Consider the following 14,918-nt stretch of genomic DNA (forward strand, 5'->3'; position numbering starts at 1 on the left):
CCCTGGATGTGTCTATTGGTTAGCTCTTGCTGCATAAGAGATCACACTATTTATCATTGCCCAGGCATCTGTGGATTGTCTGGGCTTGGTTGATTCAGGCTGGGCTCTGCTGGAGTGGCTCTGCTGCACGTCTCTCACACTCCTGCTGGGACCCACAAGCTAGACCAGGTGTGTTCTTTTCATGGTGTTGACATAAGGGCCAGAGGGCAAGTGGAAACACATGAGGCCTCTTAAGGCCTCGCCTTGGAACTGGCACTCCATCACATCTGCCTTATTCTATTGGCCAAAGCAAGTCACATGACTGAATGCAAAGTTAAGGGCAGGGAAGTATACTCTGCTCCTCTCAGTGGGAATCACCAAAAAGTCACATGGCAAAGGATGGGAATCCAGGGAGGGTCAATATTTTGTGTTGCCATCATATGCACACATATATGTTTGCATATGCTTATGCACGTGTGGGCAGGGTGTTTGTACATGTGCATGAAGGCATATAGCTCTAAGTGTGCACAGGTACCATTTCACATGTATGCAAATGTGTGTGTAGCTGTGTACATGCATGGAATGTCAAGCTGAGCATGTACCTGCGTTTCTGTGTGTGTCTGCATAAGAGCATCCCTCAGACACACGCATACAGCACTCAGCCTGTCTATACCAGGAGAAAGACTGGACCGATCCTATAAAGTAAGTAAAACTCTCACCGAGATACCTGTGGGACCTTCCAGCGAGTCGCCTGCCATCTGCATGTGCTGAGGTAGATCTTGCCCCGTTAGTGGCCCTGGGAAAATTCACTGGTCAGTTTTCTTGTAGTCTATTATTACCCAGATGTCTGTGTGTTCCAAACAATTGTTTTTAAATTGCTTCATTAGTCTGTCTCGGCAGACCAAATCCTGCTACACTTGGCTGGCTCAGATTCTCTGGAACAGGGCTGGTGGGAGCTGGGCATGTAGCTTGCTTGCTAATGTACCTCCTAGAAGGGGGTGCAACAGGGGGTGCCCCCAGAGGAGATGTGGAGGAGGTGCCCCACCCCCCTAACAGAAGTGGCAGCTTTGGAAGGCATGAACTCTGGAGGAAGAGAGAGCTGGTTTCAAGTCCAGAATCCGCCTTTTACAGACTGCATGACCTTGTGTAAGCTCCTTGAGCCTCAGTTTCCCCTTCTGCCCAACGGAGTCATTGTCCCACTATTGTGGGTGAGTGTGAGGATGGGGGGAGGCGCTGCAGTGTCTGGCTTACCTGGCCAGTGCCTGGAACATGGGCGGCCCCTTCCCTCTTTTTCCACAAAGAGCCTCTGACCTCTCTGCAGAGGCCGGGCCACCATCAGGGTTGAGTCATTAGGTAGATGGCACCAGTGGCCCCTCAGGTGAGTCACTGATATTCCAGGTGACTTTACCTGAGGACCCACATCTAACAGACCCTTCTGTCCCCAAGAACAACCCTGAAGGCAAAGGTCAGGACACAGGACCTAGAGTCGCACTGCCTGGGCTCAGATCCCTGCTCCCCACTTACCAGCGGCATGCCCGTGGGCTAGCTGCCTAGCTTCCCCAAAGCCCCGGGTGTTCCTCTGAAAGCAGGGATAGTAAGAGTTCCCAACTCACAGGGTATGTTTTCTGCATAATCGAAGCTCCTCCCTGTGATCCTGTAACTCCATCTCCCTCTCTGGGATGGAAATCAGCCTGGAGGTCTTACCCATGTCCCCGCCCCCCAAGCCAGAGGGTCTTGAAGACAGACTCTTCTCTCAGTGACTCAGGGTCAGTGTTGGTGCCCACCATACTGTGCAGGGAGCCACGTGGGGCTGGGCTATACTGTTTCCTCCTCTTCTTAGCTGTCACTTCTCCTGCAGCCAGGGTGCTACAGACGGGCTCCCGCAGCCCTGCTTCTCATCCACCACGGACACGTTTTCTGTTAAGGGCCACATAAGAAATATTTTAAACTCTGTGGGCCAACTATGATCTCTGACACATATTCTTCTCCGTGTTTTGTTGTTTGTTTCAACCCTTTAAACATGGAAAAACCATTCTGAGCTTGACAGTCACTCCAAAACAGGCTGGATGTGGCCCTCCGGGTGTTGTTTGCTGACCCCTGGAGAGACAAGTAAACACACTACGTTAAAAATGTATGTTGAACAAATGTTCCCAAGCCTGTGAATGAGTGCAGAGCATGGCTCTGGGTCAGGAATTTCAGGTACTTGAAGGCATTTTCCCCTCATGCTAGTCAGAGGTTGTGTTCCCGAGGCTTCTGGACTCCTGTCCTTTTCTTTAGCATGCTACAATTGCCGCCGCCCCCCCCCCCACCCCCGCCTCCAACCCCTCCCTGCCCCCCAGCCTGCTCCAACCCCCCACCCCATCCCCAGCGTTCGTTCAGCAGCGATTACGTCCAAGGCTAAGGCAAGGTCCAGGTGTCTCCCTGTAACTGGTGTTATTTATTTTTCAAACAACCTTACGGAGTGGAAATTCTCATGCTCGTTTTAAACAGGGGGTCAGAGCTGACATGACAACTCTGGTCACTTGGCTCCAAAGCCATCACAACAGAGAGGCCCCTGCAGGAGGATTTGGAGGGGACACGAAGAAAGAGCCGGGTGGGGAGGGAGGAGGAAGGGAAAGGACGGGCTTTCTTTCAACCCCAGTCCTATACTATAAAACTGACTAAATAGCACTGTGAGTTTTTGGAATGTGTTTTTTAATTTTTTTTTTGGTAAAAGATGATATGCATTCATTCTTTATACAAATCAGTCACAGAAATGAACTAAGAAGAAAGAAAAATCACCCAAAATTCTACTCCCAGAAACAACCCCCTAGTACCATTTTTTTTTTTCTTAAAGGTCTGTATTTGAACTTCTGTGAATCCAAACTGCCTCAGCAGTGACTGTTTTGATTTTCACCACTTTTAGAACACGAAAACGCCCATGGGTCTGGTGCCATGGGGGACTTCATAAGAACTAAAATTTAATTTTAATAGAAGGCAAAAGGAAAACTAGTGCTTTCACAATGGCTTGTCTCTGGCTCTCATTAAATGCTTCTTTCCTATCTGTTTGTTCAGCATGTATGTTGTGACTGCAAGAAAGATTTTTGCTCCGTTTATTCGATCTTACAAGAAAATCTCCGCAGATGTTCCACTTGTCACTTATTACAAGAGACAGCCTTTCAGCGCCCTTAGTTAATGCGACTGAAAGTGAAGGATCTACGGCAGTATCTCATTCTTAGAAACATGCCGATCGATACCTGTCGAGAGAAAGAAGACTTGGTATATCTGGTACTGTGTCCCCGTGGGCTGGGCTGTGAGGACACCCTGGACACGAGCAGTCTGAATTCCTCAAGGTCCCAGACTTCTAGCTTTTTTACACATTCATTTTTTTCAAACTATACAGCCCCATCTGCTACCGTGTCTTCCTTTCAGGGGGAGCTTATGGGTGGAGACTGGACCTCAGGATCTGGAGTACCGGCACAGGTACGAGCGTGTGATTACCCTGAGGGCCTGGCATGTCGTCTGCTTTTGGCCAATATGGAGGGGGCTTTAGGGCTGAAGACTCCTTGCTGAGCCGGGGTTCCACGTGCTGCTGAACTCTGCACTTGCAGGCTCTCCTGATGTGAGGCTCCAAAGCTCAGATGCTGCTCAGTTTTTGCAGGAGTTTCTCTTCCACTTGCCCGAACTGGACACTAACAGACATTTCGGCTATGAACTGCTCACAGCCTTCCTTGGTAACTTGCTTGCAGTACCTCAGGTCAATATGACAGACATTCCCGCGCCGTTTGAAGAATGGCAGGCACTGGTCAGTGACCTCATTGCAGAGTCTGACAGGCTGACTTCGGTTAAGGAGTCTCGGGTGGTGGTGCCCACAGCGGTGAGCAGGTTGATGGACTGGGAAGTCACGTGGTTACAGTAACTAAGGTGGAGCTTGGAGAGCAGGGGCATGTGGCAAATGAGAAGCCGCAGGGAGGTGTCTGTGATGTCCAGGCCGGCCAGACGCAGCTCCACAATGTTCCGGAGCTCACTCCGATGGTCCATCTGACCTGGCCTGTTATCTGTAGGCGGGGACAGGAGATCCCGCATCTGGGCATCCTTTAGTCCTTCTACCCATCGGACATCCAGGGTCCGGAGCAGCGGACAACTGGAGCTACAGAGGGCTGAGACTGCGATCCATGAGCAGCCTGACAGCACCAAGTCTCGGAGCCCAGGCAAGCGGTTGATGAGCCAGCTCAGCTGTTTCTTGGAGATATTGGTCCAGCTGAGGTCCAGGGTGACAGGCTGTCGCTGGATGATGCCGCTCAGCATCAGGGGTGTGATGGACTTGCAGCGGTTCAGGTCGATGCGGGTCTCGATACCTGTCGAGAGAAAGAAGACTTGGTATATCTGGTACTGTGTCCCCGTGGGCTGGGCTGTGAGGACACCCTGGACACGAGCAGTCTGAATTCCTCAAGGTCCCAGACTTCTAGCTTTTTTACACATTCATTTTTTTCAAACTATACAGCCCCATCTGCTACCGTGTCTTCCTTTCAGGGGGAGCTTATGGGTGGAGACTGGACCTCAGGATCTGGAGTACCGGCACAGGTACGAGGGTGTAATTACCCTGAGGGCCTGGCATGTCGTCTGCTTTTGGCCAATATGGAGGGGGCTTTAGGGCTGAAGACTCCTTGCTGAGCCGGGGTTCCACGTGCTGCTGAACTCTGCACTTGCAGGCTCTCCTGATGTGAGGCTCCAAAGCTCAGATGCTGCTCAGTTTTTGCAGGAGTTTCTCTTCCACTTGCCCGAACTGGACACTAACAGACATTTCGGCTATGAACTGCTCACAGCCTTCCTTGGTAACTTGCTTGCAGTACCTCAGGTCAATATGACAGACATTCCCGCGCCGTTTGAAGAATGGCAGGCACTGGTCAGTGACCTCATTGCAGAGTCTGACAGGCTGACTTCGGTTAAGGAGTCTCGGGTGGTGGTGCCCACAGCGGTGAGCAGGTTGATGGACTGGGAAGTCACGTGGTTACAGTAACTAAGGTGGAGCTTGGAGAGCAGGGGCATGTGGCAAATGAGAAGCCGCAGGGAGGTGTCTGTGATGTCCAGGCCGGCCAGACGCAGCTCCACAATGTTCCGGAGCTCACTCCGATGGTCCATCTGACCTGGCCTGTTATCTGTAGGCGGGGACAGGAGATCCCGCATCTGGGCATCCTTTAGTCCTTCTACCCATCGGACATCCAGGGTCCGGAGCAGCGGACAACTGGAGCTACAGAGGGCTGAGACTGCGATCCATGAGCAGCCTGACAGCACCAAGTCTCGGAGCCCAGGCAAGCGGTTGATGAGCCAGCTCAGCTGTTTCTTGGAGATATTGGTCCAGCTGAGGTCCAGGGTGACAGGCTGTCGCTGGATGATGCCGCTCAGCATCAGGGGTGTGATGGACTTGCAGCGGTTCAGGTCGATGCGGGTGCATAACCGCTTATCACAGCACCAGCCGTTCCAGGTCCTGCAGACCCGCATGCAGACACACAGGTCTTGGTGGCTGAGGTAGCTGAAGACGGCCATCCACACCTCCCTGTGCATAACGTGGGCCGCCCCATCATCCAGGGGCAGCGAGTCGGGCTGGGGGCTGATGGGGATCACATGTCGCTCCATCTGGATGCACTTGGGCGGGGACACGGAGGGAAGGGGCCGGGAGATGACTCGGGGCGGGCTGCGCAGGCCGGGCCCCAGCTGGTGCCGCAGCTCCCGGGGGTGCCGTGGGGCCCCTTTGCTGAAGCGGTGAGGGCGCTCACAGAGGCCCAGGGGCCGCTTGGGCTCCTCGTTCTCGCTCTCAGGCTCCGACTTGATGGGCTGGTGGTTCTCGTGGGCCAGGCTGCTCTCCGTCTTCTGGATCTCCTGGTTGAGCTCCTTGCTCGGCTCCTTGCTCGGCTCCTTGTTGGCGAGTCGCCGCTTCCGGCGCATCTTCACCTTCCCCTTCTCCTCGGGGCTCTCCGCCCCCTCCGTGCTGGGGCCGCGGTGGGGGAGCTGGAGCGGGAGTGGTCGCTCTCCCTCGTCTCGAGGGGCGCCTCAGGCAGGTCATCCTCCGGCTCCTGCGTGAAGCGCCTGAGAGGCTTGTTGGCCAGAGCCATTCGGTCCTCAGCGTTTTTCCAGGACCACCGCTTTTTCCTGAAAAGCTTATCTTCTTTGCTGGGTTTTAGCTGCTGCTGGAAGCAAGTGAGACTGGATCTCCACCAGGGGCTGAGGCTGCTGCCTAGAGGGGGCCTCGGTGAGAGGTGAGAGGAGGAACCAGGGGACGTTTGAAGCGTCGAGGCTCGAGGCTCGCTTGCGTCCACTCAGCTCCTGGGGCTTCTCATATTTCCGCTTCCTCCTCAGGTGCACATCGTCTGACTTTCGGCGCAGGATGCCGTCAGGGGGCACCTTCTTGGGGTGCTCGTCGGGCCTGCGCCGGGGCGCCTCTTCACACTCACTCCTCTGCTTGGCAGGCTCCTGCCCCTCCTTGCTGTCCCGGTTCATGTTCTCTGCTCCTCGAGCAGGGAGCTGGGCAGGTTTGAGGCGTACTTAAAGCCGGGGCCACGCTTTTAAGCCAGGGCCACGCTTTTGTTTCCCGGTCTTGCTGACGTGCTTACACTTTGGACACTCCCAGCAGTTTGGAAACTCATCGTTGACCACGCCCTCTGACTCCTTAATCTTAAGGCATCCAGGGTGGATGATTTCGCTGCAGATGGAGCACCCCATGAGCGTAAGGTTAAACTTGCCTTTTTCCTGTCCCACTGTGTTCTCCTTTCCTGCCTCGCCACACACTGGACACACGGCGGTGTGGGGCAGCACAGGCGCGATGCACTGCCGCATGGTGCAGCTCTGCGTCATCCGCCCGGGGCCGCCGAACTTCATGTCCTTGCAGAAGTGGCACTCTCCACACTGCGTCCACAGGCAGGCCTGGCACTTGCGGCATCGCGTCCGGCGCCGGCGAGCTCCCGCCGTGGTCCGGTTGGCGGCCGACTTCACTGCGGAGGCGGGGCCCAGCTTCCCCTTGGGCCGACCTATGACCCGGTTCTGGTCCGTCTCCGATTCATAGTCGTCGTCCTCGGCGCTTACGGACATGGCCATGGCTCATGGTGGGCCCAGGCTCGCACGCGCTGACAAGGCTGGAGCGGCGCCGCCGCCGCCGCCGCCACCCGCCCGGAGCAGGCTCGGCTCGCCCTGGCTCGGGCTCGGGCTCCCTAGTAGCATTTTGGTGAACATTTTCAGACACCTCTGTCTGATTATAAACACATATATACACGGCTTTAAATGAACAGGAGCAGACTCCACATGCTGTTGTGTAAAGTCCTTTTTTTTCTCCCAACAATATGTTGTGGACATCTTTCCATGCCAATAAATATAAAGCAACAGCTTTGTGTTAAATGACTGCATGATATTCGATCACGTGTACGAACGGGAGTTTTAAATGCAAAAGAGGCATAGGGTCCCCTGGCTCCCAAAGTGGGTGTTAGTGGGACAATGCTCAGATGGCAGCCTGGGGGGCCTGAACCATGACACCATGGCTGCCAGGGCCAGGGGTCTCAGACTCACCCCATCAGAGATTGTCACACCAGGTGGACTCCTGCAAAATCAGGCTCTGGAGAGCAGCCTCGAGCGGGGCTGTTGGAGAGAATCAGTGGCCCCAACTCGCTCCCAGAAAGGCACTGCCATCCTCACAGACCCAGCTCTCCTGGGGTTTCTTTCTGAGGTGCCCCAGTATGGCGTGGCAGTCATCTCCATTTTATGCAGCAGCTACAATATTCCAAACATGCACGACAGAAAAATGAAGCCAATTATTCCTTGAGAGAGTATGGTGAGTGATTAAGCACAACTCACTGATTTTATGATCCTGGGCAAGTTGGTAAAAATTCTCTCAATGCAGTTTCCCCATCTGTAAACTGGGGATAATCGTAGTCCCTAAATCACAGAGCTGTTGAGAGGATTAAATGAGATCATTGAAACCAGCTCTGAATACACTGTCTGGTGTTCAGTCAATGTCAGTTCCCCTCCCACCTTAACATCCCCACCTCCTCCTCTTCATCCTTTCTGGAGAGACCTGCAGCTTGTTTCCGACACCAGCCTAGACAAACAAGGGATGGAGAAGTGCCTCTCCATTGAGGGATGGGCTCTCCAAGGAATGGCTGGGGATCCTGGGGGTCAGACTGGAGAAGACTTGGGGTGGCGGCGATCTTGGTTTTCCGATTCCTGCAGGGAGCAAATGAACAAGGGAGGGATGAAGGACTCAGGATTAGACCTCCGTCAATGGGGGAAGATGCTGGGACACCCAGGATGGGTCAGTAAGAGCAGAAGTTTCTAATAGGAGAGCTTCAATGTGCTACCTCGAGGGGTAATAAGCGCCCCATCACTGCCCATTGCTGTGGGCACTCGGGCGGAGATGACCCGGAGAGAAATCTTTCCAGGTCTGAGCCTATGAGAACAGAGATCAGCCTGCGGTTGCTCGCCAGCCTGATGGGAGGCAGAGGGTACAGAGGGGCGAAGGCACTGCTTCTCACCTGCTCTTCGGGGGCAGGCTGGCCCCAGCTGCTGCCTCTGCGATTTGCATTCAGCCCTTGTCTGTGACGAACTCTGCATGCAGCAGGCTGCTCCCAGAGATGTGCTATTTTAAGTGCTTCCCCTCCGCCCCTAAGGGTGCCATGTGTTTATCTTGCTTTCGAGTTAAAAGGGAAAATCAATTTCACTCTTACCTTAGGAAGGTTTGGGGTGGGGGCCGTCCGGTGTCTTCATTTCATTAAAAAGAAAGTGTGGGGTGGCGGGGGGGGGGGCAGGAAGGGGGGATGCAGCAGGCTGCTCCCAGAGATGTGCTATTTTAAGTGCTTCCCCTCCGCCCCTAAGGGTGCCATGTGTTTATCTTGCTTTCGAGTTAAAAGGGAAAATCAATTTCACTCTTACCTTAGGAAGGTTTGGGGTGGGGGCCGTCCGGTGTCTTCATTTCATTAAAAAGAAAGTGTGGGGTGGCGGGGGGGGGGCAGGAAGGGCTGCAGAGTCCCACCCCTGCGGCCAGTTACGAATAAACAATAGCCTGGGTCCACAGCCTGTTCCTTCCCCCTCAGCCCAGATTGTAGGGCCACAGGAGGCCCAGGGTTGACCTGTGATGGGAGACAGGACTGTGGGATAGAGGGGGGGAGAGAGGAGCCCAGCTCATCACTGCTGTGTGTGTGTGCATGTGCACATACGTGTGCGTGTGCGTGTGTGTGTGAGAGAGAGAGATGGGGGAGAAAAAGAGGGAGGAATGGGAGAGAGTGGTGTCTTGGGCTTTTGTTCCCCTGAATGCCCATTTAGAGAATAAACTCAACATTTATTGAACACCTATTTTCATTCCAGGGGCTGTACTAGGCACAGAAAATCTGGCAGTGAACAATTCACAGTCTCTGCCCTTAAAAAGCTGTTCAGCAGAGAAGAAAGGAGGCCAGTAACTGCTAAGCTCCTAATATGTGACATCCCGACATTCAGAATTATCTCATTTAATCCTCGGGTTGTGATTACCTCTCCATTCAATGTAGGAAAATTGAGCTTCGCGTTCCCTGGGGAGGACGAGAGTCTCTCATTTATGGCTATAGTTCCAGCCTCTGGAATAGTGTCTGGCACGTGGTGCTGATGCTGATAGAACGAGAGAGGTCGGGTGGAGTAATTCCTTTGTAGAGGAACAGAGCAAACGCTGTACATGTCACTTCTTTTATTCTTATACCTGCCTGGGGAGGTGGCTCCTGTCAGCCTCTTTCACAGATGAGGAAACTGAGGCTCAGGCCGATGTATTTCCTGGCCCAAGGTCACACAGCTGCAGTGGCTGGATTCTGAGGGCCACTGCTCCAGGTAGCCTAGTCTGTCCCGTAGATGAGGGAGAAATACAGTTCTGGGGTGGATGCTTAGCCAATCTTTTCCCAGCACTCTGAGGATTACACGGGGAACAAGAGTTAGTTAGGATTGCTGCTGGGGGGATACTAGGGGTCTGGGCTCGGGGGGTAATAGCTGTTGAATGTGAATGGTCAGGGCTGCCATTGAATTTGGACCTCCAGGCCCTGAGTCAGGTTTCTACACCTCCTCTCTGCAAGAGGAAAGGGGTGTGTGTATGGCTTGAGTTAGTCTAAGTATATATGTATGCATGCAAGGCTCTGAGCTCTGGTCACCATTTTCTTGGATGGACATGGCTCTGACTTAGGTTCTGGGTCTTGGCTGGGCTGTTTCAGGCTCAACTGGGCTAGGCTGAGTCTGGCCACCCTCCTTGCCCTCCCCTTTTATAGCTGCCCCCTTGGTGGTCTGCATTTCTACCATCAATCTTCTCAGCAGTTACCAGGGAATCCCAGCTCCAGCCCTCAGTCCAAGGAGCTGCTCAGACCCTCCTGCTCTGAGGCCTGAGGCAGCCACATCCACTTCTCCTTTTATAGGGCAGGAGGTGTCTGATCTATAAGAGAAGGATCGATCTCTCCTGTCTCTGGAAATGTTCAATGAGAAGAGCCTTTGGAGTTGAAAGTTTAGAGAAAGGGGAGATGGAAGACTAGAAGTGGAGAATTCCTACAGAGCTGTCAACCTGCAGTGAAATGTGGGTAGTAAATCTGCCTTTACAGCCATCCTTCCCCAAGACCACCCACCCCAGGGGCTTCAGAGGAAGCAGACTGAAGGCTGCTGGGATAAAAGCTTGGGTTTGGCTGACCACTTTTTTTCCCTATCCATCCACATATTTAACTAATACTTAATGAAAATCCTTAGGTTCCAAGGTATTTAAATAATCTCCCTACCTTCCATGTGAATCACACCTCCATGCATTGCGTTGATGAAGGGCACAGCCATAAATCAGACGAGGTTCCTGTCTCCAAGGAACTTACAATCCAAAGGGAACCAGATATGGAAACAGTCAATGAGGCAAATGCTCCGACGGAGACATGAGGAAAAAGTGGTGGGAGTGAATACGCGGGGACAATTCGTTCTGATAGAGAACTTCGGGGCAAGGCTTATGGAGGAAGTGGTGTTCGAGCTGCCCCTGATAGGATGGGCAGGGATTTAAAAGCTGCCAAAGCTGGTAAGGAGTGAGCCAGCCTGGGGAAACCGCCTTGAAAGATGTTCAGTGACCTGATGTGCACGGTGGTCTAGGGGCCGTGAGTGGGCTCGATCGGGGAAGGGTGGGGCTGAAATATGCCCAGAACCACAGTATCCTGAGGCCACTGTGGGTTCAGTACTCTGCTAGAGACTTCACAACTCTCCTTTTATACTCATGGCTATCTTTCAAGGTCAGCATGATATCCCTAATTTACAGGTAAGGTACCTGAGGCCCAAAGAGGACAAGTGATTTGTCCAAGATCAGACAGTAAGTGGCAGAGCTGGGATTTGAACCTGAGTCTATATGACCCCAGAGGTGGTGCAGCCAGAAACGACAGGCTTAGGCATTTGGAGTTTATGATGGAGGCAGTGGGGTGGTGGGGCTTGGGGCCTTGAAGATTTTTGAGGAGAAGAATAGAAGAGCCTCAACTATTGCCTTAAGAAGATCATCTTAGGTAGAGGAGCTTCAAGACGGCAGAAGAGTAAAATGCAGAGATCACCTTCCTCCCCACAAATACATCAGAAATACATCTACATGTGGAACAAATCCTACAGAACACCTACTGAATGCTGGCAGAAGACCTCAGACCTCCCAAAAGGCTCTTGGTGCTCCAGCCAGGTATCAGGGCTGTGCCACTGAGGTGGAAGAGCCAAGTTCAGGACACTGGTCCACAAGAGACCTCCCAGCTCCACGTAATATCAAATGGCGAAAATCTCCCAGAGATCTCCATCTCAACGCCAAGACCCAGCTCCACTCAACGACCAGCAAGCTACAGTGCTGGACACCCTATGCCAAAGAACTAGCAAGACAGGAACACAACCCCATCCATTAGCACAGAGGCTGCCTAAAATCATAATAAGACCACAGATACCCCAAAACAAACCCCCAGACGTGGACCTGCCCACCAGAAAGACAAGATCCAGCCTCATCCACCAGAATACAGGCACTAGTCCCCTCCACCAGGAAGCCTACACAACCCACTGAACCAACCTTAGCCACTGGGGACAGACACCAAAAACAATGGAAACTACAAACCTGCAGCCTGTGAAAAGGAGGTCCCAAACACAGTAAGTTAAGCAAAATGAGAAGACAGAGAAACACACAGCAGATGAAGGAGCAAGGCAAAAACCCACCAGACCTAACAAATGAAGAGGAAATAGGCAGTCTACCTGAAAAAGAATTCAGAATAATAATAGTAAAGATGATCCAAAATCTTGGAAATAGAATGGAGAAAATACAAGAAACCTTTACCAAGGACCTAGAAGAACTAAAGAGTAAACAAACAGAGATGAACGACACAGCAAGTGAAATTAAAAATTCTCTAGAAGGGATCAATAGCAGAAAAACTGAGGCAGAAGAACGGATAAGTGACCTGGAAGATAAAATAATGGAAATAACTACTGCAGAGCAGAATGAAGAAAAAAGAATGAAAAGAATTGAGGACAGTCTCAGAGACCTCTGGGACAACATTAAATGCACCAACATCCGAATTATAGGGGTTCCAGAAGAAGAAGAGAAAAAGAAAGGGACTGAGAAAATACTTGAAGACATTATAGTTGAAAACTTCCCTAATATGGGAAAGGAAATAGTTAATCAAGTCCAGGAAGCACAGAGAGTCCCATACAGGATAAATCCAAGGAGAAACACGCCAAGACACATGTTAATCAAACTGTCAAAAATTAAATGCCAAGAAAGCATATTAAAAGCAGCAAGGGAAAAACAACAAGTAACACATAAGGGAATCCCATAAGGTTGACAGCTGACCTTTCAGCAGAAACTCTGCAAGCCAGAAGGGAGTGGCAGGACATATTTAAAGTGATGAAAGAGAAAAACCTACAACCAAGATTAATCTACCCAGCAAGGATCTCATTCAGATTTGATGGAGAAATTAAAAGCTTTACAGACAAGCAAAAGCTAAGAGAATTCAGCACCACCAAACTATCTTTACAACAAATGCTAAAGGAACTTCTCTAGGCAGGAAATACAAGAGAAGGAAAAGACCTACAATAATAAACCCAAAACAATTAAGAAACTGGTAATAAGAACATACATATCGATAATTACCTTAAATGTAAATGGATTAAATGCTCCAACCAAAAGACATAGACATAGGCTGAATGGATACAAAAACAAGACCCATATATATGATGTCTACAAGAGACCCACTTCAGACCTAGGGACACATACAGACTGAAAGTGAGGGGATGGAAAAAGATATTCCATGCAAATGGAAATCAAAAGAAACCTGGAGTAGCAATTCTCATATCAGACAAAATAGACTTTGAAACAAAGACTATTATAAGAGACAAAGAAGGACACTACATAATGATCAATGGATCAATCCAAGAAGAAGATATAACAATTGTAAATATTTATGCACCCAACATAGGAGCACCTCAATACATAAGGCAAATACTAACAGCCATAAAAGGGGAAATCGACAGTAACACATTCATAGTAGGGGACTTCAACACCCCACTTTCACCAATGGACAGATCATCCAAAATGAAAATAAATAAGGAAACACAAGCTTTAAATGATACATTAAACAAGATGGACTTAATTGATATTTATAGGACACTCCATCCAAAAACAACAGAATACACATTTTTCTCAAGTGCTCATGGAACATTCTCCAGGATAGATCATATCTTGGGTCACAAATCAAGCCTTGCTAAATTTAAGAAAATTGAAATTGTATCAAGTATCTTTTCTGACCACAACGCTATGAGACTAGATATCAGTTGCAGGAAAAAATCTGTAAGAAATACAAACACATGGAGGCTAAACGACACACTACTTAATAACCAAGAGATCACTGAAGAAATCAAAGAGGAAATTAAAAAATACCTAGAAACAAATGATAGTGAAAACTCAACGACCCAAAACCTATGGGATGCAGCAAAAGCAGTTCTAAGAGGGAAGTTTCTAGCTATATAAGCCTACCTTAGGAAACAAGAAACATCTCAAATAAACAACCTAACCTTACACCTAAAGCAATTAGAGAAAGAAGAACAAAAAAACCCCCCAAAGTTAGCAGAAGGAAAGAAATCATAAAGCAGATCAGAAATAAATGAAAAAGAAATGAAGGAAACAATAGCAAAGATCAATAAAACTAAAAGCTGGTTCTTTGAGAAGATAAACAAAATTGATAAACCATTAGCCAGACTCATCAAGAAAAAAAGGGAGAAGACTCAAATCAATAGAATCAGAAATGAAAAAGGAGAAGTAACAACTGACACTGCAGAAATACAAAAGATCATGAGAGATTACTACAAGCAACTCTATGCCAATAAAATGGACAATCTGGAAGAAATGGACAAATTCTTAGAAATGCACAACCTGCCAAGACTGAATCAGGAAGAAATAGAAAATATGAACAGACCAATCACAAGCACTGAAATTGAAACTGTGATTAAAAATCTTCCAACAAACAAAAGCCCAGGACCAGATGGCTTCACAGGCGAATTCTATCAAACATTTAGAGAAGAGCTAACACCTATCCTTCTCAAACTCTTCCAAAATATAGCAGAGGGAGGAACACTCCCAAACTCATTCTACGAGGCCACCATCACCTTGATACCAAAACCAGACAAGGATGTCACAAAGAAAGAAAACTACAGGCCAATATCACTGATGAACATAGATGCAAAAATCCTCAACAAAATACTAGCAAACAGAATCCAACAGCACATTAAAAGGATCATACATTATGATCAAGTGGGGTTTATCCCAGGAATGCAAGGATTCTTCAATATACTCAAATCAATCAACGTGATACACCATATTAACAAATTGAAGGAGAAAAACCTTATGATCATCTCAATAGAGGCAGAGACAGCTTTTGACAAAATTCAACACCCACTTATGATAAAAAAACCCTCCAGAAAGTAGGCATAGA

At 49.8% G+C, this 14,918-nt stretch overlaps 1 pseudogene; it reads right to left on the reverse strand.

Moving 5' to 3' along the window:
* Positions 1-3,595: 3,595 nt before the first annotated feature.
* On the reverse strand, positions 3,596-7,050 carry LOC103068890 (lysine-specific demethylase 2B pseudogene; annotated as a pseudogene).
* Positions 7,051-14,918: the final 7,868 nt, after the last annotated feature.

The sequence above is a fragment of the Lipotes vexillifer genome, unplaced genomic scaffold, assembly GCF_000442215.2.
Source record: "Lipotes vexillifer unplaced genomic scaffold, Lipotes_vexillifer_v1.1 scaffold213, whole genome shotgun sequence".
Taxonomy (NCBI): Eukaryota; Metazoa; Chordata; class Mammalia; order Artiodactyla; family Lipotidae; genus Lipotes; species Lipotes vexillifer.